This window comes from Ambystoma mexicanum, chromosome 9 (genome assembly GCF_040938575.1).
Source record: "Ambystoma mexicanum isolate Mex_15411 chromosome 9, UKY_AmexF1_1, whole genome shotgun sequence".
Lineage (NCBI taxonomy): Eukaryota > Metazoa > Chordata > Amphibia > Caudata > Ambystomatidae > Ambystoma > Ambystoma mexicanum.
In genome coordinates, this window is record NC_090931.1 from 647,237,139 (window position 1) to 647,259,011 (window position 21,873).

The window sequence follows — 21,873 nt, forward strand, 5'->3', positions numbered from 1 at the left end:
TCAGAGGTCCCTTACTCTGCTCAACATGTTTCTGTTCTCATGTCCTAACAGTGGCCAACATTCTTCAGGAGCTCTACTACCTGTCCCTATTCTCTAATACAAAAGTGTTATTGATTACACCTTTATTTTTATACATTTTCTTAATGATTTTTAATCTAGGACCCAAAAAATTGGTCTTTCTTTGCTTTCTCCTTGCAAGCAGTAAAATCAGCGCCGGACTCAGGATTTATTAATGGTTTCCTGACAAAACGATTCCTGACAAAAACCGGGCTGGTAAATCACTCCAATCCCGGGACATGGTTTTAAAACCCCCAAAACTCACGGGATGCTGGGACCAAGGGCAAAATACTGTGACAGTCACTGCAAAAACAGGACGTCGGGTCAGCCTGCAAATCACCCATCATTGCCGAGTTCCGACCCAATTTGTTCCTCTGTGCCCTACCCTAAACTGCACCTCAGTGCCCACTTCTACACCATTGTTATCCCAGTGACGAGTTGTGTACCCAATATGCCACTCAGTGCCAAGTGTGCCCCTGAGAGCTGTGTTCTGCCCTCAGTCCCTGTTAATATAGCTATGCCCCAATGAGCAAACCAACACTGAGTTTGCCCACTGTGCCCACAAGTGAGCAGTGTTGCTACAATTAGCTCCGCAGTGCCTAACCTTGGCCCCACTGCTGAGCCCAGCCTCAGTTTTCTGCGGAGTGCTCTGTTCTGCGCCACCCTCCACGCTACTGCAAAGTTATGCCCCAATTTCCCCTTAGTGATGAGTTCTGCACCAATTTGCTCCTCAGTGTTGAGGTCTGCTCTATTTGCACCTAAATGTTCAGCTTTACCCATGTTTGCTACCCATGCATTGTTGTTCCCCAATATGCCCCTCAGAACCGATCTGACACCCAATGTCCTGAGTGGACAATACTGTCCCACTTTGTACCTTAAGTGTTGAATTCTGACACAGTTTGCCCCACAATTCTGACATCTGCCCCACTTTCCTCCATAACGGAGAGTTCTGCTGCACTTTGGTCTTCCGTGCCTAGTTTTTGCGCTATGTGCCCTAAATGCTGATGCTGCCCCTTGTGAGTTTCTTTGCCCAGCATTGCCCCCTTTGCCCCTTAGTAAGGAGTCCATCCCAAATGTTCACCTCAGAGCTGAGTTCTACCACAATTTGCCCTTGGTGTCCAGTACTCACTCATTTTATCAAACCCATGTCCAGCTCTGCCCCACAGTGCCCCTCAGTGCACCGTTCTGCCTCACTTTGCTACTCACTGGCCGTTTCTGCCCCAATGTGCCTTTTAATGCGATGCTCTGCACCAATTTGATCTTCAAAGCTGGTGCCTGTCCCAGTATTCCTCTTAGTGCCAATCTCTTTCTCATTAGGCCTCTTACAGCTGAGTTATGGCCCAAATTACCCTCAATGCCCAGTTCTGCCTCAATGTGCCCATCACTGCAGTGCAGTTCTGCTCTCACGTGCCCGTCTCTGCTCTATTGTATGTCAAGTTACCCTCAATGCCCAGGTTTCCCTCAATTCGCACCTCAGTACCCAGTTTTGCCCAATGTGCCACTCAGTGCAGAGTTCTGCCCCAATGTGTTCCTCAGTGTTGAATCTTGCGCCAATTTGCCACGAAATGCCCAGTACTGGCCCAAATGAGCCCGTTAGTGCCCATATCCTTTACAGTTTTCCCCAGAGTGTAGAGTTCTGCCCCAATTTGCACCTCATTGCTAAGTTCATTGAGAATATTCTATTGCTCAAAAAGGCCTGTTGGATCCACAGGATGAAAACGGATCAGATAGGACTCAATGAGCAGTTTGTCAGCCCAACAACGTAAATTATATTTAAGCACTAACTGTATTTTTCATACTCAGCTGTTGGTTTATACACATTTACTTAACAGTCAGGTTCCCTTACTTTTTAGTCATTTGAGAGGTCTTACATTTACTTATTTTTTTTGCACCTCCTTCTGTGACTTATTATAAACCTTTCTGAGCACCAGCTCTTAATGGCGGCTTCTACGTGACCGTTGCCCGTATGCATGCTAGTATTGCCATGCCTAGTTAAAGTACCAGTATGGACATGCTATGTTTCTTTCTTAGCACTCTGGCTAATTCTCAGCGTGATGATGTCACTACGTGACTTGCTTGAACTGCTCCGCTAATAAATAAGGTGGTTTTGCAGCAATTTGTATTGTGTGCGTGATGACAACTAGCAGTTAAATGACCGATTTATATTCTATTGTAAGACTAATCCTTACAAAGCTTAGTAGGTAAGACTCAATCCATTGCTGTTGCCATTACCATGTGTTTGCCTCTTCAGAAATAACTAAAAATCTTGTACTTATTAGATGTATCCCTTTGTTACCTCTAGTGTCTCAAAGACTACTCTGTCTGAGCACTATAAAGTTCCTCAAGTGCCATTACAATGATCAAGGTAATTCTGCCCTAATTGGCTCTTTTTACTAATGATTAATTTCATAGATTTATGTGTTATTAATACCGTGCCTTCTCCATTTCTTGTAAACTCCTCGACTCTGAATGGTGAGTCAGCTATTTTTCTTGGGCAATCAACCTTAAAATCATTCTTAGGATAAATCAATAATAATTTTCCCTGTAATTTTATCTAACAGGGTCCCGTATTGATCATTACCTTTGGTCATGGCAAAGGTGAAAAAATCCAAAATTGCCAAAATGTCCACTGACGTTCCTATTCGATGACACATCCATTGACGCAGACCCTTCATGGAATCAATATAAACTAAGACCTGACCCTCCATGGATTCAATATCAGCTAAGCCCTGACCCTCCATGGAATCAATACTGATCAAAAATTGGATGTGATTAATGTTTTCCTACCTATTCACTGCTCATAAATGGCTCATTTGTTGGCAGATAACTTTGACAGACTTGATCCGTGATGAATTAGATGTGACCTGTGCTCAAATGACCGATTTATATTCTATTGTAAGACTAATGTTCTGACCCTCTATATGTTACATTTGTTTGATTCATGAATTTTCTTCAATAATCTATTAATCCTTTACTACATTTGTATCTTGTTTTTTTCAAAATTGTTTTTATGTTGTGTATATGACTTCGTGTTGTTGCATCATGATTTTAGTTTTTTTTATATTTGTCCCCATGTTCATTCAATCATGATTGCCTAAAAATGTTTTACATTAAATGTTGACTGTAAAAAAGGCAAATAATTCCACTTATTCTATACTTTAGACAGGGATACTGTTCAGTGTTAAACTGTACGCCCGTTTAGTCCATTAATAACACTCATCTTTGCTTAACCCCGATACACAGTTAGTTAAATGTGCATTTATGCATGCATGTATGGATTGTATGCATGTATGTATTGTAGGGGAAAGTCTGGAGCTGAAAAGTCTATGTACACCCCAAGTATATTGCCGGATTAAAATATCTAATAGGTACTGCAAACTGCCATGTTTAAACAACCGTTTCTTGCTTGTGCAACTCTTGCTTCTGATGTATTTCCTTTTTGGTATAATTGTGTTTTAGGCTCCCGCATTCTTAGGAAAAGCAGCTATAGTAGACAGTAGTCATCATACTGTAAGCAAGCTCGCCAGCCTCAGACCATGTGTGAACCTTTGAGGAGTATATTCAGTCCCACCAAATGTATCACTTTATGTTGTCCTTTCCTGATAACACTGTCTTACCTGTAAGAACGCAGCTAGTATCGAAGACTTGGATGGAAGGACTTTGTTCCCTGCTTGTAACATTGTTTCAATGTCATTACTTGACCTGTCTAGATCTCCCCTTCCATTGAAATGCATGTGTTTCCTGGTGAATAAGAGAACAGTGCTTGGAGGGAGGAGGGTTCTCACTTGCATTGAAGCCTGGTACTGTTGTTGTTTTGTCCTTTCGCTTGCTTTTTACTAATAAATTGTTCACCCATCCACAGGAATAGTTAGTGGTCATTCTTTCCACAACAAGTTTGGTGCCTGAGACTTTGTAATTCTGCTGCCTTGCGGACAAGTCCAAGGATCACTGGGTGCACCTCCCGTAGATCCCTGTGATTGTCCTGTTTTGACCCATACCTACACACTATAAACCCTAAATGTGCAACTAAGCTGAGACCCTACTTTATATTTCACACTCTCCTCTATCCTAATATGTGAGCTGTAATTGGGGTATTACCCAAATTGTTTGTTTACAATTGTTCGAATGAACAATTGTCTGAATTTAAAGGGTCACAATTGACCTTTTCACAATTGACTGCATATATATATATATATATATATATATATATATATATATATATATATATATATATATATATATATATATATATATATATATTGCTTTGGTTTTATATATATATTTATATATATATATGGGGTTTTGGGCGGGTTTGGGTTGGGTGGGGGGTTGCGGGGGGTTTCCCCCCGCATATATGTTACAATTGACCTTCACAATTCGGTCAATTGTGAAAAGGTCAATTGTCATTCGAACAGTTGTAATACGAACAATTCGTATACAACCGTAATAGGCACTGTTTCTACCAATTATGTGTCTTATCTTTGAATCTTACCTATCTACATCGCAGAAACAAGCTGGAATGCTGTTCTTCATTTTGGGTCGCGTAACAGGGGATATCGGATGTGAACCACTAGTCATCTGAATCTGACCAACACATGAGGATGTGTAATGCTCACCTGGTCTCTGTGGGGATGTTGGGGCACGGTTGCAGCCATCCCTGGAACCGACTCCCCTTGGTCAGGTTTCTTCCCCTGTTCTCATGTTGTGGACTGCACTGGTTGTTGGTACTGCCCCTGCAAGAATACGAGAGGCAGTGAGAATGCTGTGATATGACTGTGGTCTCCCTCGAACCCTTCTTCCCAGAACGTGGTGAGCATGCGCCTACCCATATAGTCTCACCTGTTTAATTATGATGGCGAGCTCTCTGTCCTGCTTCTCACTGCAGGGGCTCTTTTAAGTAGACCGAGTTTCTTCACTGGTCTGTGTGCGTGGCAGCCCAGACCTGGTGTGGCTGAACTACTTTAAAGGTAAGTATCCTTTGAGAATCATTATTGTCCATGTTCTTTCGTAATGTGTTTTCCCTTGATTATTGTTCGTATCTCTTGTAATGTCTTTCCTTCTTCCCAATAGGCGTTATGAGGCCCAACGGAATTGCAGTGCAAGAAGCGAGCCCCAATGGAGAAAAAAAAGGTCCCAATGTCCCAATGGGTGGTAAGTTTGGTACTTAGGTCAAGCGTGAGGATTGGTTTGAGCACGACCTTAGCGTAATGTCTTTATAGTTTTTTCTAACCTTGTTTGTCCTTTCTCTTGCAGGGATGGCCTGGCGAATTCTGACCGGGATGCTGTTATCCGAAGATCTGCTGGCGGGAGAATCTGCGATGATGCTGGCTGAAGATGGACTCCCGAGTAAGTGTGGAGGCTGGAAGTCAGGATCAGGTAAGGATGTGCTCTGACTGTGGTTTCTGCTGGAATCAGGTAAGGATGCGCTCCGATTGTGGTTGCTGCTAGAATCAGGTGAGGATGCACTCCGACTGCAGTTGCTGCTGGAATCAGGTAAGGATGTGCTCTGACTGCTGTTGCTGCTGGAATCAGGCAAGGATGCGCTCTGACTACGGTTGCTGCTGGAATCAGGTAAGATGCGCTTCAGGTGATGATTATTGCTGGAATCAGGTAAGATGCGCTTCAGGCGGCGGTGAGCGTTACGCTGCTATAAGCAGACTAACGCGAAGCGCCTCCATGCGGGCAGGGGTGGGTTTAAATAGCTTGGTCCCGGCCACGCCCATTTGTTCTGACTTGTGGCCCCACCCTGCCACTCCAAGAAGATGCTGCATGTGCAGCCCAATGCATTCCTATGGCCACGCCCGACCTGGAGATACGTGGAGGCCCAGTATAGGAGAAAAAAGCACATGCACCAGAATAAAAGTTTGCAGAGCACAATTTCTCATGAGCCTGTCGCCAAAGGCGCCAGGACTGGGTCCAACTGGACCCTTTATGTAATGGAACTTGTGGTCCTTTCCCTGTGGCCATGACAGGGTGTCACTGGAATTTTTGTATGGGAGAGAAACAAAGGTCAGGTGTTGATACCTGAGCCTACAAATAGACGTGGTAGAATGGTCAGCTATGAGCCGCACCAACACCGCCAGCCACGGAACATGATAGCGTCCTGAGGCACACGAAATTAGGAACAGACCTGGATCCGAAATAGGTCATACTTTGTCTCACGCCTGTGAGAATGGACTCAGGCCAGTATAAACAAGTTCCATTTCATCCTGAAGGAAGTCCAGCACACTTCATGTTTACTCACTACTTGCCCAAAGCATTTATGTACCAGGATAAATGGCACAAATATACACAGAGTGAGCCGCCACCTAGACAGTTCCCCCAGGAGGGCACATTTGACTTACATAAGATAACAAACCTATGTAAGTCATTAGAAAAGAAAGGAGCACGAGTACACCAACAGCAATGAAGTTACCTTGTGTGGTATACCAAAGCTACTACGAGTCATTGGGCCTCATTACAAGTTCGGTGGTAGCCTTGCGGGTAAAACGGGCAGCCTGCCGCCGAACTTGAGAATTATTCCGGCGCCTAGCAATGGGGAAATACAGGGGCATTACAGCCCTGGCGGACCCTGTATTTCCCCATTGTAGGGTGCTGGTAATAATTAATCCCCATTTCCCTTTGAGACTCTTAGGGCTCAAAGGGAATGGGGAGGCCGGATGCATCGGCACCATTCATGAATGGTGCCGGTGCATCCGACATGGTCTGCTCGCGGGTGCCGGTCCACCCGCCGGGTCAGTGCTGGCGGGCAGGAAGGCACCCGCAAGCAGAACTCGTAGTTTGCCGGTCCGGTAACAATGGTACCGGCAAGCTTACCGGTACCGTTGTTACCGGACCGGCAAACTTGTAATGAGGCCCATTGAGTCCAAGACCCAGGCATTGAAAGATACTCAAGAAAAGCTCCAGGAGCAAGTTAAACACCTTAAAACCATGTACTCCACCATCTCACAAAGCCAGGTACAAACGTTTATATCCCATAATCCAAGCGGACCTCTCGCTAAAGGAAAGTCTCGAAGATATCTTGGATACTTACAACCCTCCCATTTTAAATGTTGCACCCGACCATCAACCGGGCAGCCCACACTCTACCCAAACGCCAACCTATCATCAGCCCACCCCAATAAACTATATGGTTGGCCATTCCACCCCTGAATTATGAGCTCAGATGTCTAAACTTTTTCATATTCCTCTGCCACGTTTCAAGGGTTCCCAAATGTAGCGCCCAATATCAATACTGGTGCATTCCCACTTAGCTTCCTGGTGCAGGCAATATCTAAGTTACTGTACATGCCTCTGGAGCGCTATGATTTGTTTAATATTGTTCAGAGATTCCCAAAGATACAAGAAGATATTGTTTAGTTCAAAGAAGAGCTCCAGTTTATAATAGACTGTTATCACCCTATGTGTGTTGATTTGAATCAATTGTTGCAAGCAGTGTTGCCCACAGATCCATTTACCCTGATAAAAGTACATGCCAACAGGCCAGCTGAAGAACCTGCCACTGCTAGGGATCTGAAAACCTTTACTGATAGGCGGGTACACTGGAATTTCCCTCGAAAGACTGATTGGTCTAAAAGGTCTAAAATTAATGCATACAAGCAAGCCAAGGGCGAAAATCCGGCAGAATATTTTGAATGATTGAAACAATGTTTTAAAAATACTTTGCTATTGTTGATGTAGCCCCCAAGGCACCTCAAGCAGTGGTGGCCCAGTTGTTATGGGTTTGCAATCAAAGGTATCCGAGGGAATTAAGGCAGTGCCGAAAGGATGGGAAGGAAAGGGTTTGGTAGAGGTTTTGTTAGCTGAACAACCCTTTCACGAAACTGACGAAAGGTTGAAAGCAACTACTGAATCTAAACTTATTATGTTGCTGATACAGAGTTTTCAACCTTCCCAGGGAAGGGGAGGATTCCACTTCACGCCAGGAGGGCATGGGCGAGGACAGGGAAGAGGAGCACCCCAATCATATGAGGCAGAGCCAACTGCTGAGAGCTATTACATGAAGACGTACAGTGATCAGTGCAACTATTGCAAAGAGTTTGAACATTGGATAGCTGACTGTCCACATCAGCCTAAATATGACGGTTGAGGCGGGCATCTAACTGCGCCAAGAGGAATGACAACATCCCAGCCTCTAACGCCACCACTTCAGTTTGATGGTTAAGGATTACCAATTGGTCTCCGAATTTGTTGCCCTACTTATACCGATTGATCCTTCTGCCCTGTATGCTGATTGTGTCATTGCTGGTCAAAATATTGGATGTTTGGTTGATACTGGAGCATCACACTCCACACTAAAAGCTTCTGAGTTTTCACGAATGGTGCGTTCACATGAAATTGTTAATGAGGTAAGTATAGGGGGTACACCAATACCTCATCCTGTGTCTACTGCGCTTGTGGTCCTGATAGGTCCAATTTCTGACCAACATGCATTCTCGTGGAGTCCCTGTTCCCCTGTAACCTTGTTTGGATTATGTTTGTTGTACAAGCTATTTACTGTTCCCATGATGATGTATACCTTTAAATCCCCACTCACAGACAGCACAAGGTGCTGACAGTATTGCAGGAAATTATCCATTCGAACTCTGGAGACTGGCCCGACACTCCCTGCTCGTGTCAAGGACTGTTGGACTGAGCCCCAGTCAAATTATGGCCAACCCATGCAAATGACGCTGGTTATATGCAGCCAGTCAAAATGACTCTACATCCTGCCAAGCCCCTGCCATGTGTACCTCAGCATCCTATTTCTCAACAGGCTGAAGAAGGCATTTGTCCTGTAATAGAATCTCCATCAAGGTATTATTGTACCAACCTGCAGGCCCTGCAATACTCTCTCTACTTTTGCCCACAAAGAAGCCAGGTAAAGAGGTTTATTACTTTATTCAGCACCAGCATGCAGTCAATGCAGCTGTGTTATGGGCTTATTTCTGTTGTACTTAACCTGGCTACTATCCTGTCATGCAGTCCTTATTCAGCCAAGTACTTCACTGTTGTAGATTTATGTTCGGCAATTTCCTCCATACCTATACATCTTGATAGTCAATAACCGTTCACATTTACCCATAAATCCATGCAATATATGTTCACCCGGCTTCCAGTGGTTAGGTAGATAGCCCTACTCTGTTCTCCCAAATTTTAAAGAAGGATCTTGACTCAGTTCAGTTTCCAGGAGGGTCGACGCTGGTGCAGTACGTATACGATCTGCTCCTAGCCTCTCCCGCCCTGGAAGCATGTGAGGAAGATTCCCTCATTCTGTTGACAGTGCTTATCCCAAGATATGATAATAGCAGTCCAGAAAGTCCCCAAGCCCCAGACTAGAAAGCAGATGAGAGGGTTCCTCGGGATGGTCAGTTACTGTAGACATTGGGCCCTGGGATATTTATCCATAGTTAAGCCCCTTCTGAACCTCACGTATGATTCTGCCCCGGAGCCTCTGCCATTGCCTCAGGAAGCAGAAGATTCCTTTGTCATCATTAAGCGATTTCAGTTTCCCTATGCTGTGTTGTCATTACTGCTTAAAGGGAAGACCCAGCATGTGTCTAATTCCCATCTCACCCGATATGAAAAGTAGCTTATTTCTGCTGTCAATGTAACTTGGAAGTGATGTTCAGCCTTGAACCCTGCTTCCTTTCTGCCAACTCCGCAGGACGGGGAAACCCCATGACTGTCAAGTTGTTGTGGAGACGCTCATGTCTCCCTGTGCTGAGTTATCAGATGTGCCCCTGTTAAACCCCAAAGTGGTCCTCTTCATAGATGGCTCTTGCATCTGTGTCCCAGGAATTGGGGAATTGGACTCTGGTTATTCTGTACGTACCCCCCATGCTGTCCTAGCAGCATACCAATTACCTATGGCAAAATCAGCACAGGTCACTGAACTTATGGCTTTCCCCATGCCTGTGCATTGGCCCGGGATAGATCGGCTATGATCTATACCGACTCCAGCTATGCCCACAGGGTTGTCCACGACTGCGGAGTCCTTTACAGCTTGGATATTTAACATCCATGGCCATCCGATTATTGAATGGAAAATATGTGTCAGCCTTATTGAATGCATTGTTACATCCCGCAAGTATAGCTATTGTTAAATCTAATGGACATGAACCCTCTCAGTCATTTATAACCCAAGGGAATTTATTAGCAGATGCTGCAGCTCGTTCAGCTGCCTTAAATGGGCCCCTGGCTCCTAATTAATTTCTTGTTTGTGTTTCAGTCCCACGGTCAGGGATTAATTCCCTTTCTAGTCTGGGAATCCTCCAAAACCAAGCCCCTGAAGCCAAAAAGGTAACCTGAGCCGAGCGATGTAGTAAATGTGGGAGTAGATTCCCTGTGGCGTTCCCCAGATGACTGCTTGGTGGCACCCAAGCTACTCCTCCTTTACCTTGTCCATGAAGCTCATGGCTTAGTCCATTCAGGTAAACATGCTATGGTTACTCTATTGCTTCCAGAATGGATGGCCCTTGGTTTAAGATCAATGGCACAAGGTTATTGTGACACTTGTATTACATGTTTGACACATGTTGAGAGAGCAGTGAGCACAAGGCTGTCTGCACATCCAGTACTAGAAGGTCCCTTCCTGCACGTGCAGACTTGATGCAACCTGCCCACCTGCATGAATTGTACCAATTGTTTTGTTATGCTTGATGCATTCTCTGGGTGAGTAGAGGTCTACCCATGTAGAAAGGCAGACGCTATTAGAGGGACTAAAAAGTTGTTGGAAGAGTTCATACCTACATTTTGTTTGCCTCTCAGTATAGACAGCGACCAATGCACCCATTTTACTAGTCAGCCTATCAAAGAAGTATGGAAACTTCTAGGAATAGCTCAACAGTTCCAGGTGAGGGGAACAGCTCAGGGGCAATGTGCTTGTCTTGGAAGTAAGACAACGCAGAGCAACATAGTATGAATCCCGATCCCGCACTTAGAAAGCAATCTCTGGTATTAAGCGTGTTATAAAAGAATAAAGCAATGGGGATCCTAAGTTGAGGCTGTCTAAAGCTGGTGAAGAGACAGGGTTGAAATGGCCCCAAGCCTTGCCCTTGGCCCTGTTTTCCATGCACAATAATCCCCAACATAAGCACAAACTGTCTGCCCACAAAATCCTCATAAGTCGTCTCATAAGAATTGGAACTGGACCCCCAGAGGTTCCCTATATACAAACTTTTCCTTTAGAGGATGGTACATTACTCCAATTCTGTCCCATGTTGATGAAAACTGTTCGATCTCTCCATGTTCAGGTCTGTGAAGCTATGCCTGAACCAGCTACTGAGCACTGTCACCCTCTACAGCCAGGACACTGTGGCCTGGTGAAGGTCCATCAGTAGAAATCTGTGCTTCAGCCTAGGTAGCAGAGCCCGTTCCAGGTTCTCAGTGAAGTGTGCTTGTTTTGTAGACTGGATTCATGAAGCACATTGCCGCAAGATCGCCACTCCAGCCAAGTACTTCACCTCCACTGCAACGGATCTTCCTCGGCTTGGCTCCAGTTCCACTGTGACCACTGACACCTCCACCAGTGATGCTGCTGGTTGTTTGCTGATGCCAGACACTTCCAGTGCTGCTACAATGAAACGGCCAGTACCAGAAGACGAGGGCATGGCCATCGATCACCCAGTATGCTCATGCGCCAAACCAGAACTCACACCTTTTGAACCTCTTCCACACAGTGAGGTCTCTCCAGAAGCTATTGATAAGGTTCTTTCCTCAGGCAGTTGAGGTCACAGAGGAAACAACGCTGATGAAGACCTCAATCCTGGCATACCGCATACCACCTTCAGTGCCTGGCCCATCTGGATCTCACAACGCAGCCTCCGAACGTACGCTTTGCGATCATATGGAAGAGTTCCTAACAACCATTAGCTTTGATCAAAGTGGCAATCGGCCAGGTCACGCATCCCTAGATCTTTCTCCTCAACTGCGATGAATCCCCCTGAGGTGGTGGTGCACTGCCAAAGAGTAGAAGCCACCACTGTTGATCCACTGATACCTGCAACTTATGGTCCCTGTTTATATCACCTGCTGGTCATTCTTTTTGTTATAATGACCCTCAAATACACGTGGCTCTGGTACTTCGGATACCTTTAGTTTAAACTCTTAGCTGGAACTCTCATTTGCAAACTATGGACTAATGAATTCTTCACTCAGTACCTGATTTCTGTTGGAACTTTTGAACAGTGAGATTGTTTTGCTGCAACTTCACAGAGCTTATACATCTTTGAAGTTCTGGCCCGGTAAACTTATTCCACTTGTGCCCCGCCTGTCACCTGCCCTGATGAACTGAATCGAACTTTGTCTCCTAGCCATGAACTTTTGTGGTGTGCCCGACCTGATTTCCTGAACCTGGACACTCGAGGATTGGCACTAGTGTGCACTATGTCTGCTTATATTTCTGTTACCATCGTTATTGTCAGAATACTGATATATCATCATTTCACTGTGACTGCTGCTTTTTGCACCACCTGTCATGAAAACAATGGTCCATCTGCACATTCCTGGGTTTACAGTGAAAAAACATACCTGCACCTCTCCTGGCAGTATGCCTGTTTTTTTAAACTTACTGACTTAAGTCTGTGCCCATCTGCCTCATGACTTCTCTTCCAGGTTCCCTATTGCGCACATTCCTTTCCAGTAGGGGGATGTATGTCTGGATCTTAATTTGGTCACTCAGTCCCAAGGCCCAGGACCCTGTAGGGATGCACATGCACACTTGGGTTTTACTGGTCCTTCGAACTTCCCCACTCCAGGCCAAGTACGCATCAAGCCAGCAGCACTTCATCTTTCCTCCTCGGCTACCGCTCTTGTATGTTACACCAATACAGGTCCTCTGTTTATGGGAACTAGCAAATGTCATTATTACTTTTCCACCAATACCAGTGTGGTGATGAAAAATGTCACATTTGCCTCCGACCCTGATTTTTCATTTTCCCAGCACGGGTATGTTATGTATTCTGGAACCTATAAAGCTTATCCCTGGCTGCCCATTCATTGGGGGGGGAGTTGTTACATAAGGTCTGTGCTGTCTGCAGTGTGTCATACTTCCACCTTGCATGCTCAGCCCTGCCTAAGGAGAAGATCACTGCCTGGGAAACCTTTGTTGCTGGGGTAGGATAACTCATACCAGCCCTTGGGATCAAGATAAACAAAGACAATTTGACTCATTTGTCATGATTAGTCGAGGATATTGCAAGTGCCACTTGGCCCTCCGTGACTCTATTAGCCTGGGAACATGCAGCCACCCAAACCATGGTGCTTCAGAACTGTCTGGCTTTAGATATTGTCCTAGCCTCACAAGGAGGCGCCTGTGCAATCGTGAAGAGTGAGTGTTGTTCTTTCATACCTAGTTACTCAAGCAATATTACTGACATTGTCACCCACATTCCCCACACTGTAGGCCTCCTTCACAGTAGGCTGGAAGCTCTGTGGACATTTGGGTCTTGGATTGATGGTCTATTGGGACTTCTGGGTGTATCAATCTGTCAAATCCTACTCATAGCACTAGTCATAATTCTAAGTCTGTCCCGTCTGTCAATGGTTTGGAAGTGTTTCTATTATCGAGCATACAACACCTGCTCTGAAGTCTCAGAGACTGCCCAAGAGCTTTACTGTCATGCTACAGAAGAAACAATATGTTATGATATGCCTGGAGGTGATGCTTGTTCTCCCAAAGATTTATGTAAAAAGACTGTATTGAAGGTCTCTTGGGAGCGAGTTGTGAGGGAAAGTCTGGTATTGAAATGTGCATGTACTGCCCTAGTATATTGCTGTATTATAATATTGAGTAGGCACTGGAAACTGCCATGTTTAAACAACTGTTTGCTTGTGTGAGACAAGGCTTTACAGCGCATGTCTTTGCGGTGCAGGCTCTTCGCTTAGTGTGTAGCTATACTCGATTTCACGTCTCTCGCTTCTGAAGTGTTTTCTTTTTGGCATATATAAGCATATTTTAGGCTCCTGCTACCTTAGCAAAAGTGGCGTTAGTAGACGGAAGTCTTCATACTGTAAGCATGCTTGCCTGCTCAGACCATGTGTAAACCTTTGAGGAGGATATTCAGTTCCACCAAAACATATCACTTTATGGTGTCCTTCCTGTTGACACAATCGTACATGTGTGAGGGGTCAGAAATGTGAGGCAGACAACTTGATAAAGGTTTCTCACAAGAAGCCATTTTATTAACTTTAAAGGGTGTGACAAACACCTCACTTTACCTAACCTAACCAGGGTTTCCTCAGACTATTAAACTAATACTAAAGGAAAACACTATCAGTCCCTCACACTTATACATATAACAAAAGCAATTCAGGTATTCATATGGCTGTTCATGTTCAACAAAGTAATAATTAGAATCAAGTATTCTTGCACTTAGGGTTGGATCCCTTCCCCAGGATCAAAAGTAGAATTTTCAAATGAAAGTTCCAATGAATAAAGTTCAAGTCAATAGTTAGTTTCTGCTTCAACACACAAAGATTGCTCCTTATAACCAAGGCATGGCTTTCTACACACCATTACTTCACTTCATGCAGACTCTACTTGCGGTCAGGATTGTAAAATAAAGTTCATCATTCCTCCAATGACTATTGCCAAAATGTTTTTCTCCTTTCTTGAGAAAGATACTTCTTTATACACAACAATGTTAATGTTATGATGGTTTGATCACAGTTTATCAAACACTTGAGTGGTGTTAACACTTTCTCTACACCACAAACATTGACCACAACAGAGTGCTTCAATAATGTCTTATTCCTGGTTAACTTACCTGCCATGACTACCACTAGCAATACCTTGCCATGGTCTACTTTCCTGCCGGACCAATCTCCTAACACTACTATAAGAACTGTGTTGTGGGTCACTTCAAATTATCAGTGAAGTCCTTCGACATTCAACAAGATTTACAACTTCCTTCATTAGGATACAACACCCATTGAGGTTGTTTGTTCCATTTTTTAATTGGCCACAAGTATTGCATGTTATATTACTCTCCCCCTTTCCATTGTTCACAAGGAAGGCAACTTCCCGGAAACCTTTGAGTTTCCACTATCATACTTGGAAACTGATGATAATGTCTTATGTTCACATTTCTCTCTTCGAGAAAGTGGTTCCCCGCACCCTTTCTTCCAATTAACCTACTTTGGCAATGCAGGTTCTTATCTTTCTTATAAATTGCCCCGTCTTTGCTTTGGCAATTCTGGTTACAGTTCTGATGTGAGATTGCCCTTGTTTTACTTTGCCAATGGTGGGTGGGTATACTGGGGTTTTAATATTGCCCCCTCTGTTCTTGGGCAATTACAATCAAAGCGTTTCTCAAATATGGTTCTTCTTCTATTTGAATTGTGATAGTCAAACACTTTCTTATTTTGTTCCCTTTTTACAGACACTTCTTTTCATCAGTTCAGTATTCAGAAGGCCGAGCGGTTTGCGGTTTACACCAGAACGCCCCACAGTTATCTATCAGTTGATAACTTAATGGGTTTTCCTGATGCATCCTTGTCTCTCCCTTCTGCTTCTGCTCTGCTCTTCTGTTCGGGAGCTTCTGAGAGCTCCAGTTGCTGTCCCGTGATGTGTGTCTCTCCAAGATGGAGTCATCGTTACTCCACCCAGATATCGGTGCTCGCCAGCCACTGAAGACAGACACAGAATACAGAGAGCACCTGTCTCCCACTGGGTGACTTGCAACCACAGCACTTCCCGCTGCACGACCTCTGCAATTTGGGTTTCTCTGCTTCATGACCCTCTCAGCACCATTAACCACCAAAGGCACGGTAGTGGACCCGGCATCTTCGTGCCACCCCTGCTGCATACAGTGCCACAAACAACAACTTCTACTTCCACTACTGCCATAACTCTTTTCATTCTCCTTCTGCACCTGAGGGGAATTTAAATATCCAAAGCTCCCTCTCAGGTGAGGATTGGTTGGAACATTAGACTGCGCATTGCAGTTCCGTGCCTCTGGGCTCCTCTGGGCTCCTCTTCCTGATCCCGGTACCAAAGGGATTATGGGAGTTGAAGTCTCCAATATTCTGAACTTTGATTTCCTCACATATTTCAGTTTTACATTATGCCATTAAGACCATAGAGTCCCTAGGGAAGTTGTTCAGAGTATTCTCTCAATTCTCTTGATTTGAGTCCCCTCCCATGTGACTCTCCCGCAGAACACCACCCCCAGGCTCAGGAAGCTTCTGCCTTTCCCTGGCCACATGATAAGAGTCCCAGGCCAGGGCTGATGGGATGATCACTTGTGATTCATCACACATGTAAGAACACAGCTGGTATCAAAGACTTGGATAGAGGGGCTGTGTTCCCTGCCTGTAACATTTTTTCTGTATGATTCCTTGCTCTGTCCGGGCCCCCCTTCCATTGAAATCCCTGTGTTTCCTTGGGGACAAGAGAACGGTGCTTGGAGGCAGGGGGGTTCTCACTTGCGTGAAAGTCTAGTACTGTTGTTGTTTTTTTGTCCTGTTGCTTGTTTTTTACTAAGAAATTGTTCACCAATCCACCGGAATAGTTAGTGGCCATTTCTTCCATGACAGGTTGTTGGTGTTTGTTTTTATGAATGTGTGCATGCAAGGAGTTGTATGAATGATTTGTGAATGCACCTGTGAATGTGTTTGCGTGTGTGTGTGTCAGCCCCCACCCCTAGATTTGTTGTTTTTTAGTTCCTGTTATCTATCCCTGCTCTTCTACGTTTTCAAGAGGGTTCTTAGTAAACAAACTGATCTCTTGTGTTGGTTCTGTATTTAGTCTAGCCTCTCTAGACTGTATCTATTCTAGTGTATGTTAATTCTTCAAGCAAAAGTTCAAGACAACTATCTTATTAAAAACTATTGTCTATCACATCGATTGTTCCCCCTTTATCAGCAGGCTTAATAGTGAAAAAATGGTCGCTTGACAGGTTATCAATGATAGCGAGTTGTTTTTTCTTAATTTTAAGAGCTGTCCTTTTATTGTAGTTAATGTGATGCTTCAGTACTTTGGACTCAATCATGTTCAAAGCAGTATTTTTAATTGTTGGATTAAATGTGCTTTTGGGACGCATATTCAAGTAGTCCATTGTGGTAGATTCATCTGCTTGCATTGGTTGACTATCAAAGAAAATCTGCAACCACATCTTACATAGTATTTTAAATAAGCACATATTTTCTGTAAAGAAACTTTTATTCCTAGTGGGCAAAAATGACAAGCCTTTATTCAATAGAGCCATCTGTTGCATGTGCAATGAATTGTTTGAGATGTTCATTAAAATGTTATCATGAGTGTTTATGTTGGACCCCAGATTCCCTTTGACCTCTTCTTGTCTTTTTTCAGTCCAAAAAAGAAGGTATATTTGTGTCAGTCGCAGAAGAAGTTGATTGTTGGAAAGGATCACTTCTAGATATTCCTTCTAATGAAACCAAGGTGCTTGTTTCCCTATTGAGTAAGCTGTCACTATTACCTGAGCTTCCATCACTACTTGGATCAGAAATTCCTTGTTGTTTATTCTGCCTGATCCGGTCAACATCAATTTTTCTAGAATGGTAGTGTTCTTGCTAGGTATACAGATTGAGGAATTGAGATTGTAAATGGTCATCATAGATGTTTGCAATAGAATTGGGAATTCTTTGCAACTCTTTTTCTTTCACTCTTTTTTATTTTGAGGCCCCATGTTTCGTTTTTTTATTTTATTTTCATGTGACCCCTTTGTATCTGATTATACATTCTTTCTTTATATTCATGAATTTTTTCCGGCTCCCTGGTTGGCGAGGTGACATCTCTACGCTCCATACATGGTGACATCATCATGCCCCGGCGATGTAATTTTTATATTATTTACTTAGCTTTTTCACTCAGGTGTCCATTTGCCAGCCCATGCAGCATCTTTGCAAATGCAAAACAACTATGTTTTGATGTCCTTGTTTTACTTCTACTAACTCTTTTTTATGTAATACTTCGTTTTCACCATTGGATTGGTCAAATGTCATTTATGGACTATTTCTATGACACTCATTTCATTAAGAACTGACAACCAAGTCCTCCGGACACTTTCTTTAATGAATTTGATTTCATGCAGGTAACCTTGATATACATTCTTTATTTAATTCTTTTATATTTTCATATTTTTTTATTTTATCTATTTATGATACCCTTATTTTTCTTGAAATGTATTTCTTATACATTTTGGTACTTCTCCTTTTCTAGACTTATCCTTTGATGGCTTTCTCTTTTGGCCCATGTTCATCATTCTCTCCTATAAAATCTTTATAAGATCCTTTTGACTTGGAATGACTTCTATGATTCTCAATAGTAATTCACAATCTTTTGTTATTCTGTTACACACTTTTTTCTTCAGTTATTTTTCCTCTCTTATATTGTAACCTTATGAACCTATGTGATCCTTTTGATATTGGAGTTACTTTACTTTCAAGTTCACTCTTCTATTAAAATGTGGGTAACTTGAAGTGTTCCTAATTTCTGATTTGTATCTTATTCATACTCTATCAATAATAACAAGAAAAGAATTTTCTACGACTTTAATAGATAATGACATTATCCATTTTCAATTAAGGCTCTCCTATTTACTACCATGGCACATACAATTAAATGGAATTACAATACTACATTATCAATGCCATTTGACAGATGTAATATTTGTTCCTGATGAAGGGATGAATTTCCAAAAACACGTTGAGTTTCTGACACATTAAATAAGAATACTTTTTATTAAGGAATTTTATGTCTACAGGCTTTTTCCATAATGCCCCAAATACCTTTCAGTGCACAGTGCTGTCCTATGGCTCTCTCTACTGATTCCAGACCCATTTTTTGCCTCTGTCCTGAGTACTGCCCCATTTAGCCGTCCGTCCAGAGTACTACCCAAATCTTCTTCACTACTGCTGGGCCTGTTCCAATTTTCCTTCAATGCCAAGTTATGTTCAAAATGACCCCTTACCGTGGTGTTTGGACCCATAGTGCCCTTTGGCACTGAGGTTTGCCCACATGGGTCTATTTGTTCCCACTTCTGCCCAAGTTTGCCTGTCAGTGTCCTGTTCTACCTTAATATTCACCTCAGTCCAATGTTCTGTCCCAATATGTTCCTTGGTGCCTCAGTTGACCCTCGGTTCCAGGTTCTGCTCCACTCCAATGTACCCTTGGTCCTGAGGTCTGCCCCAATTCTCTCAAGTGCCAAATTCACCTTACGTTTCCCTGCAATTGTCTGGTTCGTCCCAATTTACATTAGGGCCATGTTCTGCCTTAATACGCCACTCAGTGCTCGGTTATACTCCAGTAAGGCCATCAGTGTAAGGATCTGCTTCAGTTCACCCCTCAGTTCGGAGTTCTACCCCTTGAGCCCTTCAATGCTTGGTCCTGCCCCAATTGCCTCCTCAGCGTTAATTTTTGCTCCATGGCCCTTCAGTATTGAGTTCTGCCCCAAATATACCCTCAATGCAGATTTCAGCCCCAACAAGCCCCTAAGTGTCCAGTTATTCTCACAAACCCCCCCACACACCGTCACCCTTGTTTCTGGACCAGCAATCTACGTGTCTGCCTGTCATGGCTGCTGTGCCCGACAGGTCTGATCCTGCCAGGTGCAGCGGCCACAGTAGGCAGACTGTTCATGGAAGCACTGGCATGGTTAGAAATGATGCTGGTACTTCCGAGTCCCCACTCACGTAGAGTCCTACAGGACTCTATGGGAATGGGAACTTGCATTTTACTGGCGCCTGATTTCCCAGGCCGCCAGACTTGGAATCTCCCAGTGGCACCGGGAATTCAAGCGCCGGTAAAACTTTAAGAGTCCGGTGGCAACCAGCCGGTAGCACCGGCAGGGTTACCGCCGGCCACGTCATGAGGCCTAGTGTCTATTTCTACACCTCTATGCCCACCAGTACCAGGTACTGCCCAAAATTCCCACTCATGACCACTATCTGCCCCAGTACATCCCTGAGTGCCCATTCCTACATCAATTTGCCCCTCAATGACAACGTATGCACCAGTACCCCTGGTGCTGATTTCTACATCATTTTGTCCCTCAGGGCCTAGTTTCACAATAAAGGGGTAGTTCACTCAAAAATGTTATTGTTTAAAAAGACTGCCCATAATGAAAAATATATATAAACATTTTTTTTTTAAAGTTCCTATGTAAACCTTTGGGGAAATCAGCCTCAAAGTTAGGATTTTTATTCACTGGGAGGCATCCATTTTGTACATTTAAACAGCCTCCTGTGTTAATGTTAAGCTCAGCTGTTTCGGCACTAATCAAGCAAAAGCCCCCTACTGGCAGCTTTTGCTCATTACTGCCGGAGAGCAGCAAATGCTGGCAGGCTGCAGCTGAAGGCTTGTTCCTGTGCTCTGGGTGAGTGCTGCCCCCACCCCTATTTGCATTTCTCTGGCTGTCGCAATCCTATATTAATGAACTTTGGTTCTCCAAGTTCATTAATATAGGATTGCAGTGTGCAGCAGAGTCTTCATAATTGCTGTGACTTTTGTTTTAATTTTCTCGGCCTTCCCTGGAAACTTAAAACCAAAGTACCTGCAGTTATAAATATTCAATTATGAAGACTCCACTGCGGGCCGGCTGGCGGAGTCTTCATGATTGTCGTGACTTTGTTTTAAGTTTCCCGGTCTTTCACCGAAACTTAAAACGAAAGTCACTGCAATCATGAAGACTCTGCCGCCCAACGGCAGAGTCTTCATAATTGCAGTGACTTTTCCTTTAAGTATCGCAGGCTTACCAGAAACTTTAAATGAAAGTACCGGCAATTATGAAGACTGTGCCGCATGCTTGCGAGCGGTGGGGCATTCATAAATGCTGGTACTTTTGTTTTGAGTTTTATGTGCACAGGGGATGTGACCTCAATAAAGGCTCTCTGGCAGCAATATACAAAAGCTCCCAATACGGGGGCTTTTGCTTGATTAGTGCAGCAAGGGCAGAGCTTAACATGAACACAGGAGGCTGCTTAAATGTACAAAATGGATGTCTCCTAGTGCAAACTTTGAGGTGGATTTCCCAAATATTTTACATGGGAACATTTTGTAAAAATATTTTTTATATATATTTTTCATTATGGCCAATCTTTTTAAACAATAACATTTTTGAGTGAACTACCTCTTTAATTGTTTCCCGTAATACTTTTGCCCCACCTTGATATGATATATGTCATTTATAATGAGCATGTACACACATGTTTCTAGGTGCCACAAGAAAAGAAAGTGGTGACAGAGGGAGGACAAAACAATGATCTAACTAGACCTTGTAAAATTCAGATCGCGCAAGTGCAGGAAGGCGGGAGGGGGAGAAGTGCCAGGGGGGTGAAAACGAAGTGAAAAGTGCAGGTAACACAATAAATGCTGCTGGAGGGTGGCTCATGAGTGCAGAGAGACAGGGGACTGTAGGGTTGCAGATACAGACTCTTAAGTGCTGGGGTGTCCGGAGGCAGTGCAAGGGCAACTGAACATGCAGGATCCTTGGCCCGAGTTTCAGTGACATCAGCAAGGGAGAGGAAGAGAGAAACCAGAAGCGAAAAGGAGGGCCATGAGTTGCTTCCGGAACCGGAGGTGGTTCTGCTCAAATTTGGGAGAGGCAGGGAGGCTGTTCCAGAGGGCAGCTCCGGCTGAGGAAAGAGATCTACCCCCTAATCTCTGCTTAGAGAAGCATCTGACGCTAAGAGACTTGGAGGTGGATGAATGGAGAGCTCGAGAAGGAAGATGTTTAGGAAGAGAGTGTTGTAGGTAGTGCAGTCCAAGGTCCCAGAAATCATTGTGGACGATGAAAAGGGTGTTGAACTTGATCCTTGCAGCCGCAGAGAGTCAGTGGAGAGATTTCAAACCCGGAGAGGTATGATCCTTGGGCT

The 21,873-nt window shown here is 43.9% G+C and overlaps 1 long non-coding RNA gene across 1 annotated transcript in view; it reads left to right on the top strand.

Annotated features, from left to right (window-relative positions):
* The window catches only part of LOC138489682 (uncharacterized), a 75,412-nt gene extending 71,496 nt beyond the window's left edge, over positions 1-3,916 (top strand). The window contains exon 2 of the long non-coding RNA XR_011274868.1: positions 2,619-3,916. This is a non-coding gene — a long non-coding RNA (uncharacterized lncRNA). The remainder of the gene's footprint in view (positions 1-2,618) is intronic.
* The last annotated feature ends 17,957 nt before the right edge of the window (positions 3,917-21,873 follow it).